The 18,463-nt window shown below is 46.1% G+C and overlaps 1 protein-coding gene and 1 pseudogene across 20 annotated transcripts in view; both read right to left on the bottom strand.

The window, feature by feature from the left end:
• The window catches only part of LOC311426305 (vasculin-like), a 65,792-nt gene extending 56,952 nt beyond the window's left edge, over window positions 1-8,840 (bottom strand). For 3 of the 19 annotated variants that reach the window (XM_084502659.1, XM_084502677.1, XM_084502669.1), the window contains exons 1-3: window positions 8,237-8,834; window positions 6,520-7,553; window positions 5,733-5,800 (exon numbers count right to left, since the gene is read on the bottom strand). The gene's annotated coding sequence lies outside the window, so the exon portion shown is untranslated. Of the gene's footprint in view, window positions 1-5,732; window positions 5,801-6,519; window positions 7,554-7,949; window positions 8,173-8,236 lie in introns of those variants that run through there. The other 16 variants (XM_084502679.1, XM_084502662.1, XM_084502678.1 and 13 more) reach the window with 13 other exon arrangements.
• Window positions 1-18,463, bottom strand: part of LOC311426497 (mitogen-activated protein kinase kinase kinase 1-like) — a 286,004-nt pseudogene that overhangs the window by 165,325 nt on the left and 102,216 nt on the right. The window lies entirely within an intron of this gene.

Raw genomic sequence — 18,463 nt, 5'->3', positions numbered from 1 at the left:
ACAGATTCAATTCCACAGAATCACAGAATTTTCTAGGTTGGAAGAGACCTCAAGGTCATCGAGTCCAACCTCTGACCTAACACTAACAGTCCCCACTAAACCATTTCCCTAAGCTCTACATCTAAACGTCTTTTGAAGACTTCCAGGGATGGTGACTCCACCACTTCCCTGGGCAGCCTGTTCCAATGCCTCACAACCCTTTCAGTGAAGAAGTTCTTCCTAACATCTAACCTAAAAATCCCCTGGCGCAACTTAAGCCCATTCCCCCTCGTCCTGTCACCAGGCACGTGGGAGAATAGACCAACCCCCACCTCGCTACAGCCTCCCTTGAGGTACCTATAGAGAGCGATAAGGTTGCCCCTGACCCTCCTCTTCTCCAGGCTGAACAAGCCCAGCTCCCTCAGCCGCTCCTCGTAGGACTTGTTCTCCAGGCCCCTCACCAGCTTCGTCGCCCTTCTCTGCACCCGCTCAAGCACCTCGATGTCCTTCTTGTAGCGAGGGGCCCAAAACTGAACACAGTCCTCGAGGTGCGGCCTCACCAGAGCCGAGAACAGGGGGACGATCACCTCCCTAGCCCTGCTGGTCACACTGTTCCTGATACAAGCCAGGATGCCGTTGGCCTTCTTGGCCACCTGAGCACACTGCTGGCTCATATTCAGCCGACTATCCACCATCACTCCCAGGTCCTTCTCTGCCTGGCAGCTCTCCAACCATTCCTCTCCCAGCCTGTAGCTCTGCTTGGGGTTATTGCGCCCCAGGTGCAGGAACCGGCACTTGGCCTTGTTGAACTTCATGCAGTTGACCTCAGCCCATCGGTGCAGCCTATCCAGATCCTCCTGCAGAGCTTTCCTACCCTCAACCAGATCGACACACGCACCTAGCTTGGTGTCATCTGCGAACTTACTGAGGGTGCACTCGATGCCCTCGTCCAGATCATCGATGAAGATATTAAAGAGGACCGGCCCCAGCACCGAGCCCTGGGGGACGCCACTAGTGACTGGCCTCCAACTGGACTTGGCTCCATTCACCACGACTCTTTGGGCCCGGCTATCCAGCCAGTTTCTAACCCAACGAAGCGTGCGCCAGTCCAAGCCAAGAGCAGCCAGTTTCTTGAGGAGAATGCTGTGGGAGATGGTGTCAAAAGCCTTGCTGAAGTCAAGGTAGACCACATCCACAGCCTTTCCCTCGTCCACCCAGCGCGTCACTCTGTCATAGAAGGAGATCAGGTTCGTCAAGCAAGACCTGCCTTTCATAAAGCCATGCTGACTGGGCCTGATCGCCTGCTTGCCCTGCAAGTGCTGCATGATGACTCTCAGGAGGATCTGCTCCATGAGCTTTCCTGGCACTGAGGTCAAACTGACAGGCCTGTAGTTTCCCGGGTCTGCCCTCCGGCCCTTCTTGTAGATGGGCGTCACATTTGCAAGCCGCCAGTCAACTGGGACCTCCCCCGATAGCCAGGACTGCTGATAAACGATGGACAGTGGCTTGGCCAGCTCCTCTCCCAGTTCCCTCAGTACCCTTGGGTGGATCCCATCCGGCCCCATCGACTTGTGCAAATCCAAGTGCCGTAGCAGGTCACCAACCAGTTCTTCGTGGATAATGAGGGCCACATCCTGCTCCCCATCCCCTTCCACCAGCTCAGGGTACTGAGTATCCAGAGAACAACCGGTATTGCCGCTAAAGACTGAGGCAAAGAAGGCATTGAGCACCTCCGCCTTCTCCTCATCTCTTGTAACTAAGTTTCCCCCCGCATCCAGTAAAGGATGGAGATTCTCCTTAGTCCTCCTTTTTGTGTTGATGTATTTATAGAAACGTTTTTTGTTATCTTTAAGGCAGTAGCCAGATTGAGCTCCAGATGAGCTTTGGCCTTCCTAATTTTGTCCCTGCACAGCCTCGCTACTTCTTTAAAGTCCTCCTTAGTGGCCTGCCCACTTTTCCAAAGCTTATAAACCCTCTTTTTTCTCCTAAGATCAAGCCACAATTCTCTGTTCAGCCAGGCCGGTCTTCTTCCCCGCCAGCTCGTCTTTGGGCACGTGGGGACAGACTGCTCCTGCGCCATTAAGACTTCCCTCTTGAAGAGCGCCCAGACTTCCTGGACTCCTCTGCCCTTCAGAACCACCTCCCAAGAGACTCTGCCAACCAGTGTCCTGAGCAGCTCAAAGTCAGCCCTCCGAAAGTCCAAAACAGCGGTTTTAATGGTCCCCTTCCTGGCCTCGCCAAGAATAGTGAACTCCACCATTGCGTGGTCACTCTGCCCAAGACAGCTCCCGACAATCACATCCTCCACCAGTCCTTCTCTGTTTGTGAAGAGAAGGTCTAGCGGGGCACCACCCCTGGTAGGTTCACTAACCAGCTGCGTCAGGAAGCTATCTTCCACGCTCTCCAGAAACCTCCTAGACTGCTTTCTCAGGGCTGTGTTGTGCTTCCAGGATATGTCAGGGAAGTTGAAGTCCCCCACGAGTACAAGAGCTGAAGATTTCGCAAGTTCTGTCAGCTGCCTGTAGAACTCCTCATCCGTCTCCTCATCCTGGTTCGGCGGTCTATAACAGACCCCGACTAGGACACTAGCCTTGTTGTCCCTGCCGATCCTAACCCAAAGGGACTCGACCTTGTCCTTCCCAGCCTCGAGTTCTACAACCTCGAAAGACTCTCTAATATAGAGAGCCACACCACCACCCCTTCTGTGCTGCCTGTCCTTTCTATAGAGCTTATAGGCAGTCATTGCAGCACTCCAGTCATGAGACTGGTCCCACCACGTCTCCGTGATGGCAACCAAGTCGTAGCCTGCCTGCCGCACGATGGCTTCCAGCTCCTCCTGTTTGTTACCCATGCTGCGTGCATTGGTGTAGATGCACTTCAGCTGGGCCATTGCCTTATCCTCTGGCCTTGCCATTGTTCCCCCTGGCACAGCCCCAACAATCCTAGCCTCAGCCCCAACCCCCTTCCTACCTAGTTTAAAGCCCTCTCAATGAGCCCTGCCAGCTCCTGGCCCAGGATCCTTTTTCCCCTAAAAGATAGGGACCCGTCTGCGGCCATCAGGCCAGGTGCTGAGTAAAGTGCCCCATGATCAAAAAACCCAAGATTTCTGCGTTGGCACCAGTCCCAGAGCCACGTGTTTAACAGGTGGGCTTTCCGTGTCCTCTCTGTACCCCTCCCTGCCACTGTAGGGATGGACGAATACACCACCTGCACTCCCGCTCCATCCACTAACCGGCCCAGTCCCCTAAAGTCCCTTTTGATAGCCTTCAGGCTTCTCTCTTCGATGTTATCACTGCCCGCCTGGACTATCAAAAGGGGGTAATAGTCAGAGGGGCGTACCAGGTTAGGAAGCTTCCTGGCAACGTCCCTGACCCTGGCCAAAGGGAGGCAGCAGACCTCCCTACGGGTAGGGTCAGGCCGACAAATAGGGCCCTCTGTTCCCCTAAGAATTGAGTCTCCAACAACAATAACCCTCCTGTCTTTCTTGGTGGAGGCAGTCCTGAGGCGCGGAGTTGACCTCCTCGCCCCAGGCATCCTCCTGGGAACATTTGCCACCTCTTCCTCACACACCGGCCTCTCAATCTCTAGGGCCTCAAACCTGTTGCATAAGGGCACCTGGGAAGGTGGGGCCGGAAGGGGAGGGCATCGCCTGCGAGGTCGAGCAGGGACCTGTTTCCATTCCTCCTCAGCTCCCAGATCCCCTCCCTCTGCCCGATGGGGACAGGGCAGGGGGTCCACCCCCATTTGAGGAGTCTCACCTCAGCACCTCCCCTTGAGGCCCTGCAGGGAGTTACTCCAGAAGTCTATCTCCCGCTCACACTCCCTGATGGCCCTCAACCTCTCCACCTCCTCCTTGAGCTCCGCCACCATGCGGACCAGATCATCCACCTGCTCGCACCTCATGCACGCAGTTTCTCTGCCTCCTGCCGATGGCAGCAACAGGCTCAGACACTCCTTGCATCCGGTGACCTGAACTGCTGCATTTTTTAACGGGTAGTCGGTCTGCGTGTGTACCGACTTTCTGGAGAGCGCACCGTGCCTGGTGGCGACCATTATCACCTAGTTACGGCTGTTGTTAACGAGGTGTTGTTTGTGTGTAGGGGGAGCGCTCTGCCCTTCCTGCGCGCCCTGCCTGCGCGAACTGCCGCGCCACTCCCTTCTGACGCGCCACGCCCTGGTCGCTCGCGCTCCCTAGGGGCAGCTTTTGAACGGCTGGGGAGGGGGCGCTGCTGGCTCCGCCTTCGCCTCGTCAGCCTCCCTCACGAGGGCTGCCGGGTCCTGGCGGCTCCCTCAAGTAGGCTCGATGCCGGAAAAAATTAGCCCTGCCTGGCCCGATCCCCCGCTCCGCTGCAGAACGCGTCTGCCCCGGAGCCGATCGCCTCGGCAAATGGAGCCGATCGCCTCGGCAAATTCCACTTCGTTTATTCCAATACAAAAGGTATGTTTAAATAAAGGCTTGAAGTATAAGCTCCCTGGGGCAAGTACCTTATTTTCATGTTTATCTACAAACCACTTAACGTACTGTCAGCACTACACAAATAAAAACCTAAAGGTGGTATTACAGTAGACCGTCATGCTAAGCATTTTCTCCTGAATAGGCCTCATCCAACTCTGAATTTTGCTCACTGTACAAGGGCACAGCTGTAAAGCACACCACGTCAAATGCACATGCATACAAATCAGAACAGTTGCACTTTCCAAGTGCAAACAGTATAAAAATAGGCAAAAAAGAATACATCTTTCTGGTTGCTGGTATGATTAAATAAATAATTTAATAAAGTTAAAAGGCAAACTTCAAAACATCCACAAGAGAAAGATGTGATTTCAAGCAGTAAGGGGATATAGTTCCTCAGTTTCAGCATGAACCCCCTCCCCCATCAAGAAGTAAAAGTTTCTTGTAGTATTGAAAGTTAATAGCTTGAAAAACAGACGATTTTTTTCTATTAAGAACAAGTATGCATTTTACTATGTTTGTGGGCATATAATAAACAAAATCTAATAGCCACTTATGCCTGAATTCTTTCCATTCACCAAATGGTTTAAAGCAAAACAGACTACTCCAGCTAAAATAATGAAGGCAATTCTATTAGTTTGGTTCCTTTACAAGTGGCTCAGTTCATTCACTCAAATCCCAGCCACACTAAAAAACTCAATGCAGAAAAGAAAGAAATTACAGAAAGACTCCTATCTTAAACAGTTCCTATTTCAGTTTTGCTGTTTTGAAAAGACAGAAGTTAAAGTAACAAAACAGCAAAGTCATTCAAAGAAAACAAAATACCGAAGCTAAATCCAACTTTTAGATACTGACAAGGTAACACAAAATAGAACTACTTCATTGATCCTAAGAAATTTAAAATATTTACTTAGAAGCAAGTGTTATTTGTAGTAAAAATAAAACGTTACAGGAAAAAAAAAAAAAAAAAAAAAACACTGTAGCAGTCCTTCAGCATAATTTCCCATGCTTAAAGTTACTTTTCTGCCAGGCTTTAGCGCAAGCCATATTCTCAAAAATCTTTGCAATGTCCTTAGATTTTTTTCTTTTTATTTTATTATCTCAGTATTACTAATAGTTTAGTATCACAGAGTCTCTGAATTATTTTTGAAAAGATGGTGACTACAATAAATGTGTCACCTTTAACAGAGACTCGATTTATAGTCTACCCAATAATGCTTTAATTATTTAAAGCTTTATGAATAAATGGGGGGGGAAGGGGGGGGGAAACGACACACGACTACATAAAATTACCACTGACTTTTGAATTAAGTTGTTCCGTCCATCTTAATTTTCCTTGAGGCAGTAGCAATTCAGCTGAAATCAAGCCTGCAAAGAAAAATATTACAAATATATATTAATTTCCACGGTTAACTGTATCTACATTGATAAATCAATTACAGGGGAAGATGGCACCAATACAACTAACACATAAAATTGGTTAGTTAGCCAATATATTTTGGTTTTAAATCCTTCACAAGAAAGTTGTGGAGGGTTGCTTTTTTTGTTATGATATAGTTTCAAACCAGACTCATTCCCATTACAGAACAGGAAATTACTCTGAATACAACCTTAAAGTTTCAATGGAAAGAATAGAAATTTGCTTCCATACAGGACAAAGAACAGCGAAAGGAAATAGATTTTAAAAAGCTACATCAATACCTTCGTGCTACAAAAATGCCTAATGAAAATGGAAGGACAAGCCATCCAACAGACCTATTCAAGAAGCATAACAGCTCACTATTGAGATTACAATATTAACACAAAGGGATAAGTTACCTATGGATTCAGTCTAGATGTATTTTTTAAGTCTCCCAGAAGAATCACACTCCTACATACAAATTGCTCTCTGTAGTAGTGCATGTATTCTTCAAATCCTTACAGATATTCCATTAATTGACAAATAAAACCTAGATTCTGCAAGCTCATTTCAATGTTCTCAAAAGAAAAACAGCATCCTCTAGGCAGAAACTGTTACTAATTTAACCATTCTACCAACAAAATATTTATTCAAGTGTAAATTTGTTTATGAACACTACAATACTTACCTAATCCAAGAGGACCACACGAGGTGTCGTTAGCACCACGTGATTTATGTTTTTCCAGTTTGTTTTCCTTGAGATAATATCACAAGCTATTGTTGATACTACATTCATAGCTGTTTGACATGAATTTGACATCACAGGAATCAGCTACCCATCCTTCTTGCTTACAGATTCCACAAGGCTATTTACAAAGCTTGCTAAGTCTCTAACTTAAGAAGCTTGTGTTTCTTTCTGAAGGCTTCTCCTCTCATCTATTCCATATACATATCACTATAAGAAGCATCAACTCCAGATGAAATAAATACACTTTTTATACTGTAAACTGTAAAGCCAAAAAAAAACCAACAATTTTTATATCTGAACTAAATAGCATTTCCTAATTTCAGAGAGCAGAGACATTTGTAAACAACAGCTATCTGGATATCACTCTATTGCTTACCGGCAACAACATTTTTCAACAGAAGTAATTACAAACAAATTACTGTTATGTTTTTCATTTAGAAAATAGGTCTTAGTGCAAAATGACAAAAGACTATATTAGAAAATCAAAAAAAAAGGGGGGGGGTAAAAATATCTGCCATGAAACTTTTCAGCAACATCTACACAGTAACTCAGGCTGCACTTAATCTGGAGTCAGTTCACAAAATTGGTTATGCCTATGACTCAGACAGAACATCGCTTGAAAGAAAAAAAGTAACTAAAAACCAAGAAGCACGTTATTTTGACAACCAAAGCATTCCAAACTTGATACATTCAGCCATGTATCCATGACATGTGAAATGTCCAAGGGTGAAGCGCTCTGTGCTTCTAGAAAGAGAAAGCTCACAACTTCCAATTCACTTTCCAGATGCCTACTGATTGTTCCAGAAGCCTTTTCAGGAGGATACACTTGGACAAGTAATCCACAATCAGTGTCCGATATCTCCCCACTTTCAAAAAAAAGCAACTACAGCAGGTCGATCTCCACCATTCTTCCTCCCTACCAGCTAAGGCAAAACAAGCCAAACATCCAGGGCTCTCTCTGTAATCCAAATTACCTAAGGGAAAAGAATCAGAGCCATCAGTTTTCACTTTTGAAATCTTAACCGGCATTACAAACAAATAGATATATCTGAATCTTAAAAAGTAAACGTGCATGCAGTCAGGCAACAAAATCCCAATACAGAAGGCTAGTGAAACCTGCACTCACACCCTGGAGAGCGCAGCGGGCATGCACCGGAGAACACAGCACTTCAGTGCTAACGTTCTCCTGTCCTTATAAAAGAAGCAGGCATCTTCTTCTCCGGTCTCCGAGGGAAAGAGGAGAAAAAAAAAAAAAAAAAAAAAAAAAAGGACGCTTCTCATTTTATTGGGAAAAAAAATCAGCCTGCAGGACACCCGAGAAGGAAGGCGCTGACCCAGACTAGAGACAGCAAACAAGGCACGAAGCAAACCCGAAAAAGTGGCGGGGGCTGCCCGAGGAATCCTGAGCCGCAGGGAGCAGCACCGAGGCAGGCAGGCAGCCGGCCACAGCGTGGGGGAACAGCCCAGGGAAATCCCTAGCTTCTCCGCGAGAGCTTTTGCTACTGATAAAGCGTCGGGAGCCGTGAAGGGTTCCGCCAGACCTGCCTCCCCAGGCAGGGCTCCCCCCCGCCTTCCCTTGGGCGGGCCTCCCGCCACACGGGACCCTACGGCAAGGGAAGAAGAGGGGCAGCCCCACACCCCTCACAATAGCACCCACCCTAAATACTCCACCTCTGCTCCCTGGCGGCGGTTGTTGTTGCTGCTGCCGCCACCACACCGTACGCAGCAACAGCGACTCTCCACCCCCAAGAATCACGAAGAACCCCCAGACGCAAGAGCACCACACACGCAAACACACATGTACAAACACCAATCACCTCACTCCTAAAATGGCGCCACTCCGAGCTACAACGTTCAGCGCGCCCAAACCTCGCGAGAGCTACCGCGCGATTCCACAGGAGCCTGAGGTGGGGCTTACCGGCCGCCGACGAGGTATGCGACCCCACCTCGCCTGCAGGAGTTCTCTGCCGTGACGTTATGAGAACAATCCCGAACGTTCAACGCGGGACGGCGGGGAAATCCTTAACGTGCGTCCTGCCTCGCCCGCGGGAGTTCCCAGCACCGACGTAATGAATTGTGCGGCGGCGCAGCCTTACTGGCCCTAGCGGCCGTACACTGGTACAAGCCGCCGAGTGGCCAGGACCAGTCACTGAAACGAACGCTCAGGCCGCGATCATACAAACCATCCCAGACACCGCTGAAAGATGCATGCCTTACGATCTTCCCACGGATGTGGGCGGAAGAGACCAGTAGAACATCACCCACCGTCGGGTGGGCGGGGCTGCGTAGGGAACTGCGCGGCCCAGTATCACCGTTTAAACAAACTAACTAAAAAAAATAGCATTTTCATTAAATTTATAAAAATAGCTTGAACTTACGAGTGAAAATACGTTTAACATATTGCATTTGACGCGTACCTTTTTTAAAGAAGTGAGTCAGGGAACAAGATAAAGGATGTTGATTCCGTAGGTCTTAGCTAGTGCAATGGTATGTAAACGGCCCCAAAGATAAGGCAGTAAAAGACTGTATGCATATGTTATAAATGGCTCAGGATTCAAATTAGGATTAAATAAAAAAAATAGGATTTATTGAAAGAATATAAAGGAATAGAGGTAAGCAAACAGCGCTGGGTGCACCGGGAGTCTCCGCTCCACCAGGACGCACACCAGTTACATCAAGCAGCTGATTTTTATGCTCCTAGACTAATACATATTCATGACTACTTCTAAAAAAAATAGATTATTAAAATTAGCTTCCGGGGTGCAGTCCCTCCTACTGGAGTATGCGCAGTCTCCTCTGGGGTCTCTTCTGGGGGTCTCTAGGGGTCTTTCATGCTGAAGGCTCGTAGTCTTCCTCTCCCCCTTTGTACTTACTGGGCACCATACCAAGTTTACAGAACATCCTCTTCAAGTCTTGTCTCCCAGCTGTCCTTCAGCTTCTTTCTCCTTCTTCTTTATCTCTCGGCCCCCCCTAACCAGATACCAAAGATCCGCATAGTATCCCATAACAGTCACTAGTTGTTATCAGTTGTTCTGAAACTCCCAGACACACGAGTAATTAAAACATTCTTCCCCAGCCATTCACAGACACATCTATAGCAGTGTTAGAAATAGAAGTCCGGAATAACAAAAGCAAACAGGTTCATAAATTTAAGAAGTGATAAATTGACTAGAATGAGGGGGAGACTGGGACACACTGCAGCTGTGGTTCAAGAATTAAATTGCCAGTGCAGGGCCCAGAGGCAGACAGGATTCAAACAGAATTGTTCTTTATGGACACGAATTGTTAAAACATTCCTCACACATAGATAATGGAACCAGCAAGAACTGGCTTGACTGCTGAAGTCTGTCAAAGAAAGGAAGGGTCAGGAGTTGAGCAGCAAGGAAGACATCTGGCCTTCATCAAAAGACCACCAGATTACATCTGACGACCACCCAAGGACTCCAGTATGCATGCGAATAGGGGCGGGAACCTACGTTAATGATTCTTCAGAGACCTGATGAATATGCAAGAGCCTTACAGGAAATGAAATGAACATGTATTTGTCCCACTAATATAAGCACACAGCCAGTAACCCTTGGTGTGTCTGTTAGGCGGAGCGATCCCCCTCACACCCACCGCTGTAATAAAGAATACCTGCTTAAAAACTTTGGTTATTGAGTTTTCACTGTGTCAGAAATACGATGCACCTTCATTTGGCCTGGAAACTAAATGCCTGAAATTACACTGTGCAATTTGGAAAACTCGTTTCCATTGCAAGTCAAACTATTTTGCAATTGGCTACATAAAAAATATACAATAATATGCTTAAATGTCATTAGAAATTGTACTGGCAAATGTTTTCAGAACCTGCATTTGATTCTGTATTTTCTTTGATTGGCAGTTTCCTCTATTTAATTTAAATTATTGTAGGAACTGAAATGATGGATTGATTTTTAGACAAAAATCTCGTCATCCTGACAAATCTTAGGATTTTTTAAATGGGTTTTGCAGACATATATATTCTCTGAAAATAAAATTACTAGAAAGCAAAAATTAACAAGAAAGTAGAAAGATACATGAGAATTCCACCATTAAAAATGAGAAAACCTCAGAGAGCACTATGGTCTTATTTCCTTTCAGGTCAATTCTGACTACTCAGCCCCAATTCCAATTCCTAACAGCAGTGGTGGTTTTCTTAGGTGCCCATCACAACCTTAATTGCATTGCAGTCTCATTTTTCTACCTCATCCTTTACCTTGACCTGAGCTGCAAAAATGATGCTTTCCCGGTAGGGTTAAGGAGCATGCATACTGAAGAGGAGATTTCAAGAGCCCAAAAGGGTTCTGACGGGCTTTTAACATAGCTGCCTTAGAGACAGAGGGCATTAAACAGTTGTCTACCTTGCCCGGTCTCTCAGAGGACCCTTCTGTTGTGGGGTTGCTGAGGGTCAAAGAACAGCAAGTGCCAATCGCTACTACAACTGTGCATTGGTGGCAATATTGCACCAACCGAGACTCCCTGATTCCCATCCATAAGCTAATTCATCAACTGGAGAGCCAAGGACTGACCAGCAAGACTCATTCACCTTTTAATAGTCCCATATGGCCAGTGTGAAAGTCTAATGGTGAATGGAGACTAACAGTGGACTATCGTGGCCTGAACGAAGTCACGCCACCACTGAGTGCTGCAGTGCTGGACATGCTAGAACTTCAGTATGAACCAGAATCAAAGGCGGCCAAGTGGGATGCCACAACTGATATCACTAATGCACTTTTCTACATCCCTCTAGCAGCAGAGTGCAGGCCACAGTTTGCGTTCACTTGGAGGGGCGTCCAATACACCTGGAATCGGCTGCCCCAGGGGTGGAAACACAGCCCTACCATTTGCCAGTCTGTGCTGGAGCAGGGGGAAGCTCCTGAACACCTGCAGTACATCAATGACATTATTGTGTGGGGTGACACAGCAGAGGAAGTTTTCGAGAAAGGGAAGGAAATAGTCCAAATCCTTCTGAAATCCGGTTTTGCCATAAAACAAAATAAAGTCAAAGGACCTGCACGAGAGATCCAGTTTTTAGGAATAAAATGGCAAGATGGACGTCATCAAATTGCAATGGATGTGATCAACAAAATAACAGCTATGTGTTGCAGGACTAGTGGCCGAAGTCAGTGACACACACCAATATGGTCAGATCATGCTCTACCTTTATTACCCAAATAGCTTGACTCTTATAGTAAATTCAGCACGGGCGGATAGTGTTTCACACAAGATTATTGGTCGAAAGAACTCAGACAAATAACTGCAAGAAAACAACCCCACCTGGAAGAAAACACCCCCCTTGTGGTAGCAATCATGTAGACCTTGTCCTTGAAGAAATGCTGGCTGCTGGCAACAATATTTTTAATTCCTCAATCAGGCGATAGAACAACATCGCTATAGCAACTCCTTGTAGTCGTCCTGGTAGCTTGGTTTGCTCAGCTGCAGCAAGTCATGGCCTCCTTGCTGTTTCAAAAATCCCTCAACAATTCCCCCTTTTTCTTTTTGAGCAATCCAAGCCTGATGTAACAGTTTTGCAAGTAAGCTTTTAACCACATTTATTACAATAAAACACACAATGATGATTAACACCATAATAAACAGAATCCTTAATCCCTCTTTGATTAATCCCTGTAACCATCTAGGCATCGTCCCAAACAAATCAGTGAGTCATTGATCGAAAGGACTAATATCGTGTAGCATACTGGCCAAACTCAGAAGGCTCATACACAGGTATACCTATGAGGCAAGTCCTGAACGGATCTGTGGACGATGCCATGGACAGACAAAATTCTGATATACCAGACTGATTAGCCCATGTTATCCACAGATTTCGTTCCACCTCGATGTTGGTCACAAGCGCAAGCCCTGCTGGCAGTATTAGAATCACCATCAGCAACTTCCCAGTCCCTTGAGACATCTTGGGCAGCCTTCACAAATCGGCTGGTACCCACACTGGTCCTGCTCAGCATACTGCGAGTCTGATAAAATATTGCATCCCACGTCTCTCTGCGTCTCGCGTCTCACCGCGTCCCTGTTCCGCGTCTCACCATGTCCCTGTTCCGTGTCTCACCACATCTCTGTTCCACGTCTCTCCGCAACCCACATCTCACTGGGTCTCTGTTCCACGTCTCTCCTTGTCCCGTGTCTCTCCGCGTCTCTCCGCGTCTCACCGCGTACCGCGTCTCACCGCGTCTCTCCGCATTTCACCGCATCCCGAATCTCATCGTGTCTCTCCGTGTTTCACTGTAGCTATGTCTCCACCAACTAGCAAAAAAGAAACACAAACTTTCCTAGGTGTCGTGGGGTTTTGGAGAATACACATGCCAAATTACAGTCTGATTGTAAACCTGCTCTACCAAGTAACCCATGAGAAGAATGATTTTGAATAGGGCCCTGAGCAACGACAAGCCTTTGAACAAATTAAGCAGGAAATAGTTCATGCAGTAGCCCTTGGGCCAGTCTGAACAGGACCAGGTGTAAAAAAATGTGCTCTACACTGCAGCTGGGGAGAATGACCCCACCTGGAATCTCTGGCAGAAAACCTGGGGAAACTCGAAGTTGACCCCTAGGGTTTTGGAGTTGGGGATTGTACTGGGTCTGACTGGAATGTTAACTTTCCCTGCAGCAGCCCATACCGTTCTGTGCTCTGCGCTTGTAGCTGGAACAGCAGTGTTATCACACCAGTGTTGTGTCTGCTGCTGAGCAGTGCTGGCACAGCATCAGGACTCACTCTAACCCTCCTAGGGGGTGGGAAAAAAGGTGAGCAAGAATCATCACCAGGGCAGCTGACCTAAACCAACCAAAGGGATATTCCATACCATGTGATGTCACACTCAGCAATAAAAGGTGGAAACAGGAAGAAGAGGGGAGGGGTGGGCTCTTGTTGTGAAAACATCTGTCCTCCCGAACACTGGCTATGTGCATTGAGGCCCTGCTTCAAGGACGTGGTCAAGCATCGCTCATTTGTGGGAAGTAGAGAGTAACTTCTTTCCTCTGCACTTCCACATAGCCTATACTTGTTTTATTTTGTTTTCCCTTTCCCCCTCCCTTTCCCCTTTCCCTTTGTTCTTTTTAGTTAAATTGTTTGATTAATAATAATCTTTCCTTAATAATTATTATTTTTTTCCTCTTTAGTTAAATTATCCTTATCTCAACCCATGAGTTGTTCTTTGCTTTACTTCTTCCCCTCCTTTTCTAAGGAGGGGGAGTGAGAGAGCGGTTGTGGTGTTTAGCTGCCTAGCACAGTAAAACCAGCACAGGGATACAGAGGATCTGAGGCCTGCTACACTCGCACTGAAAAAAAAGAGATATTGGCAGCATATGAAGAAGTTTGATCTGCTTCGGAAGTGTTTGGTACTGAAGCGCAGCTCCTCCTGGTACCTCGACTGCCTGTACTTGGCTGGATGTTCAAAGGAAGGGTCCCCTCTACACATCATGCAACTGATGCTACATGGAGCAAGTGGGTTGCACTGATTACTCAGCGGGCTTGAATAGGAAACCCCAGTCGCCCAGGGATCTTGGAAGTGATTGTGGACTGGCCAGAAGGCAAATATTTTGGGATATCATCGGAGGAGGAGGTGGCCTGTGCTAAAGAAGCCCCACTGTACAACAAGCTACCAGAAAATGAGAAGACATATGCCCTTGTTGTGGTTTAACCTGGCCGGCAGCTAAACACCACACAGCCATTCGCTCACCCTTCCCCCTCCCTCTCTGGGATCGGGAAGAGAAACGGGAAAGTGAAGCCTGTGAGTTGAGATAGACAGTTTATTAAGACGGGAAAATAATAATAACACTAATGTGAGAAACACTCCATAGCCAATAACTTAGGCTCAGGCGAGGATCTCAGTGAAGTAGTAATTTATTCGCGATTGCAATGGCGGGCGCCCCACAAGCAGGAGAGAGCGCATCTACTAGTTCCAAAACACAGTTTATATACCTTTTGATGGCAGGACCCTCCCCTGTTTCCCCACTGAGTGGGTAATCCAGATTCACAATCTATCTGATGCTTCACAAACAATGCATGGCCTTCAGTCGCCGGCCTGTTAAATTTCAAATTTCTTTTGACATTTTTACTGCTTGAAGTGGTAATGTTTCTTCACTTATCTGACTTGACTTGACACCGTGATTTTCACCTAATTGTCCTAAGGAGTCTGATTGTCTGCATTTTACAAGGTCGCCTGCTAAACTTTCTTATCACTGTAAGCATATCTCAGTACCACATTCCCTCCTTCTAAACAATGTAACTCTGCAAAAACAACATTTCTATTCCCACAATTCCCCCCTTTTCTTTTTTTTTATAAACTGTTGATTTTTGCAAAAACTCTTTTTATTTTTATTTATTTATTTATTTTAAGTGTAATTTGGTAAATATCTTCCTGTTCTTCACTTTCTTTGCTCTCCATTTCCTCTAATATCATTTTATCTTAGTAGGGTGGTGGATCTATGGTCATTTGTTTCAATAATGTGGTTTCAATTAACCGCTGGACAAGTCCCCTTACACAGGGGATAACGCAACAGCCAATAGCTGTCAAAACTCCTGCTACTATAATCAAGGATGTAAATATGGACATTACCATCCCTTTCCATTTACCAAACCAAGATTTAAACCATCCTGTGATGGAAGTGTCTGCTCCCGAATTTTCTGCTAATTCATTGGCAAGGGTGGTAAGCCCTTGCAATGCTCTTGTTACTGTGCCATCCGGGGCAGTATTGTTACGGATAAAAGTACAATGGTTGCCCAGCATCACGCATACACCACCCTTCTCCACAAGCATCATATCTAATGCTATCCTGTTTTCCCAAGCCATTTTGCTGATGGCATCTAGTTGTTCAGCGATTCCTCTCATCGCATCCTTGGTATAATTGATGAATCTCTTCTGATTATAATAGAAATAATTAATCCAATCCACATTTTTATTGATTGTTACCCACCAGAACAGTAACTCAAACCCTGCAGCAATTTAATTTCTGGCTTTATGTTCATCCGGAACTCCTCTAGGTACCCCAATAGAATCTATGTATACTCTATCATCAAATGATATTCCTAAGCCTCCTTTACTTCTTCTGGGTATTTGTGATGTTTCTCTTTCAAATGCCAGGGTGAAGGGTATAGCTGATTGAACAAGTGCACAAGTGCCTTCCCAATTAGATGGTAGGGTGGACCGTAAGATCTTCCCTCCACCGTACCACCAGAGATCTGCCCTGGGGATCTCTAGTCTTGAGCAGTTTCCCATCAAGTTCTTGGTAGCACAAGGCAAATTCTCCCAGATGCCAGGTAGCACTCACACCCTGCCGTGAGAGGCAAGCTGTATGGTTACCTATAGCTGTAGAGAATGCAGGGGGAACTGTGATATTGTTATCATGCAAGAAACAGCAAAGAGAGACTTACAGGCCTCATTTCCCCAGGCAGTCTTTTCTTGGTACAATGCAATCATACATCGCATCCCTTGGGAGTCTTTGGTCCACCCCCATGGGAAGGGCACTATCTGGGCAATCGGTCATCCCGAGGCACAAGCATAGCAGTAGCTACGGTTGAGACTCTGGACAGTATATTTGACCCATTCTATCCAGGCATTCACGTCCCCATACCCTGTTTGAATCTCAAATGTTTGAACTGCCACATTTCAGAGGGCCTCCTGTTTACTCTCCTGTTTTCTCCTTGAGTTTCTCCCTTTCTCTGATGGCAATAGAGGATTGTTTCCATACAGCTATTCTCAATCTGGCTGTTGTGTCTCTCCCAGTTATTTGTTCTTTCTGCTCAATTGTCATTGGGCATTTAAATCTCCACAAGCTAACACCTCACAAGCATCAAACGTGACGGCTTGTGGTACATAACCCTCTGTCACAGTCACCCATATTTTGATGGGGTATCCCGTTTTTGCTATTATCTGGTCATGCCTTTTCCAAGTTACCAATTGACCAAGGCCTTCTCTGAGGCCTAGAATCACTAAAAACAAAATTAATAATCAATTTTCCTCTGTCATTATTTTTAAACCTTAGGTTTCCAAATAATTATCGATACAAAAATAAGATGTACACTACTACTATAACAACCCCCCCCTTGGGAGCACTGCAGTTCGCTATAGGTCTGTCCTTTCTCTCAATCACAAGTCACACTCGTTAGTTACCTGTGAAAATAAAAGGTTAGTTTACAATTGTAAGCTCTTATCCCCCTGTACTCAGCTCTGGTGAGGCCGCACCTCGAGGACTGTGTTCAGTTTTGGGCCCCTCGCTACAAGAAGGACATCGAGGTGCTTGAGCGGGTGCAGAGAAGGGCGACGAAGCTGGTGAGGGGCCTGGAGAACAAGTCCTACGAGGAGCGGCTGAGGGAGCTGGGCTTGTTCAGCCTGGAGAAGAGGAGGCTCAGGGGTGACCTTATTGCTCTTTACAGATACCTTAAAGGAGGCTGTAGAGAGGTGGGGGTTGGTCTGTTCTCCCACGTGCCTGGTGACAGGACGAGGGGGAATGGGCTTAAGTTGAGCCAGGGGAGTTTTAGGTTAGATGTTAGGAAGAACTTCTTTACAGAAAGGGTTGTGAGGCATTGGAACAGGCTGCCCAGGGAAGTGGTGGAGTCACCATCCCTGGAAGTCTTCAAAAGACGCTTAGATGTAGAGCTTAGGGATATGGTTTAGTGGAGGGCTGTTAGCGTTAGGTTGGAGGTTGGACTCGATGACCTTGAGGTCTCTTCCAACCTAGAAAATTCTGTGATTCTGTGATTCTTATCCTGCTCAGAGTCCACTACGAGATTTTTCTCTTCAGTTTCAACTTCCAACAAGTCTTTTGTAGGAACAGCTTCCCAGGTACTAGCGTCGACAGATGCCTTCACTCGAGTATAGTGAGTCCAACCTTTTTCCGCAGTTCTTACGGCTGTTTCAGTGGTCAGTAATTGTCCTTCCCATTCAGGCCGGAGTTGACTCTTTCCAGGTCCGAATCAGGACCCAGTTTCCTGGATGATGGTGGTGAATGGGGAATTCCAAAGGTGGGGTTTGAGCCAACAACCCACAGGTCCTGAGAGATGACAAAGAAGAAGACAACCCCAGAATACAGTTCTTAAGGAAACTCTCTTATTTTGAATTGTGGTATCTCATCCCTTCTGCCCAGATAGGGCAATCTGAACAGCATCTCATATGGTGAAATTCCTATATCCTTTCTTGGTGCTGTTTAAACCTGTAGGAGTAAGCATTTTACCCAAGGAAGTTGGGTTTCTAACACTAGTTTAGTTAATTGCTTCTTTAATGTCTGATTCATTTGCTCCACCTTTCCAGAAGAGGAGGGGTGCCAGGGGCTGTGAAAATCCCACTCAATCTCTAAGGCCTGCTTTAACCCTTGCAGTAAAGCTTACACCCATCTAGTCACGTGGTCAATTAGGACAAACAAGTAACTCAGTAAAGTTTACCTGTATACTTTGGAAAGGTCAAACCACTGGCTCCCGTCCCCCTCTAGATGGGTTACAGAACACCTTTTTATTTACCTTTTGACATATGGTACATCCTCTACATATGTGCTTCCCTAAAGTGTATATTCCTACACAGACATACTTTCTTAGCACAACATCACACATTGCTTGCACCTCCTAATGACTCTTCTGATGTAAAACAGTTAATATTTGCCTCATTATCACTTTATTCAGCATTTCTCTCCCATCAGGGAGTATTGATTTTCCTTCAGACTTCATGGCTCCTGATTCCTTAAAAAAAATCTTTCTTTTAAAACTTTTTAGTTCTTTCTTAATTTTCAACAATTCCCTGAATCCTCTCTGCATTTATTCTGTTTTCCTTCAGACATTAGATGCCTTAAATACCTGACTTCTCTTTCTCCATATTGTAATTTATTTATTTATTTATTTATTAATACTCCCAAGCCCTGC

This window comes from Aythya ferina (genome assembly GCF_964211825.1).
Source record: "Aythya ferina genome assembly, chromosome: W".
NCBI classification, from domain to species: domain Eukaryota; kingdom Metazoa; phylum Chordata; class Aves; order Anseriformes; family Anatidae; genus Aythya; species Aythya ferina.
The sequence above is the reverse complement of the archived record's forward strand: the minus strand, read 5'-3'. Positions and strand labels throughout refer to the sequence as shown.